This window comes from Stegostoma tigrinum, chromosome 38 (assembly GCF_030684315.1).
Source record: "Stegostoma tigrinum isolate sSteTig4 chromosome 38, sSteTig4.hap1, whole genome shotgun sequence".
Lineage (NCBI taxonomy): Eukaryota > Metazoa > Chordata > Chondrichthyes > Orectolobiformes > Stegostomatidae > Stegostoma > Stegostoma tigrinum.
The window spans coordinates 5,951,133-5,952,984 of NC_081391.1; positions in this window are offsets into that span (position 1 = coordinate 5,951,133).

A 1,852-nucleotide genomic window follows, 5' to 3' on the forward strand; every position below is an offset into this window, starting at 1 on the left:
GAGCAGATGCTTGGGGAATCTTGTGTCAGTCATGCTGACGACATGCCCAGCCCATCATAGTCAATCAAAGGTGTCAATGCTTCGATGCTGGGGGTGTTAGCCTTGTTGAGGACTCTGATGTTGGTGCATGCTTTTTCCCAGCAAATTCACAGGATCTTGAGCAGGCAATGTTGGTGGTACTACTCCAGTGCTTTGAGGTGTCTGCTGTAGGCAGTCCACGCCTCAGAGCCATATAGGAAGGTAGGAACCACCACAGCTCTGTGAACTATGATCTTGGTGTCAGAACTGATGTTGTTGTCCTCAAACACCCTTTTCCTCAGGCGGCTGATGGCTGCTGTAACTCGCTAAATGTGGTGCTAGATCTCTTCATCAATAGTTACTTTGGCCAACACAACACTCCTTAGGTTTTGGAACTGGTCAATATTCTCTCAGGCCTCTCCGTGAACATTAATGATTGGGGGTTTGTTCACAATGCCAGACCAGGTTGATGAAGGACTTACATCTTGCAGATGTTCAGTATGAGACCCATGCTCTCATACGCTTCTGTAAAGGTGCTGACGATGGTCTGGAGTACGTCCTTGGAGACTGCACAGACACAAGCTGTGAACTGCAGCTCAATGACACTGGGACTGGGGGTGACTTTGGCTTTGGTGTGAAGGCAGTGGAGGTTGAATAATTTCCCACAGGTTCTGTATGTTAGCTCCACTCCAGCCCAGTGCTTGTCAGCAGTGAGGTGAAGCTCTGCAGCGAGGTAGATCGAAAACAGTGTTGGGGCAATGATGCAACCCTGCTTGACACTGGTCCGAATGGGGAATGGGTGAGTGGTGGAATCATTTGTCATTACCACCTATAATTCAACAAAAATGGGGAAGAGAGTGACATAGAAAGAAGGGTCTAGGCCCGAAATGTCAGCCTTCCTGCTGCTATGATGCTGCTTGGCCTGCTGTTCATCCAGCTCTACATCTTGTTATCTCAGTCTCCAGCATCGGCAGTTCCTACTATCTGTAAGAGAACGACATGGTGGTTTTGTCAGTAGTTTACTAATGTAGAGGCCCAAGCCAGTGCTTTTGGTGAAAAAGAGCTCAAACCTCACCACAGATGGTGGAATCCAAATCCAATTAATAAATCTGGAACCCAAAGCTACAGTCAGTAATGATGGCTATCACGACTAAATGTTTTTTGTGAAACTCACCTGGTTCACAAATGTCTTTTAAGAAAAGGAAATCTGCCATCTTTACCTGGTCTGGCCTTCTGAGACTCCAGTGATGGCAACATGGTGAGCCTCGGAAGGATCAGTTCAAGGGCAGTTGGGAATGGGCAACAAAACCTGGCGACAACAGCAGCTCCCGTCTCCCACAGAAGAAAAAAGAAGACAAGACTGAACTCTGCCACTCAGGAAAACCAATATAATCCAACCCATTCCCAGATCAGATGGAATTTATTCCGACCCATTCCAAAACAACCATGTCATTATTTGAAGAACTGAAGGCTGACCCAACCCAACACCACGAGAGGCAGATCATAAATGTCAGCAGGGAATTTTAGCTGAGCAGCTATGAGGGCACGTTGGTTAAAGTTTGTATCTGTCAGAACTTTGGGTTAAGCATCCTTTTGAAGAGAAAAGGGATTATGTGGCTCTCCTCACATGGAGACCAAAGGCCCAATTTGCTCCCAATGGATTGTGAAACTTGATGTTTGCTGTATTTAATAAAATTGGAGTCAATATGAAACCCTGTGCTGGTGATATGATTCCGTCTTTAACATAGTGTCACTCCTCAACTTGACTATTCGTAGAGAAATGAGCATTGCCTCAATTGTCAACCATTCATTTCAAACATGTTCGGGCCTTCTC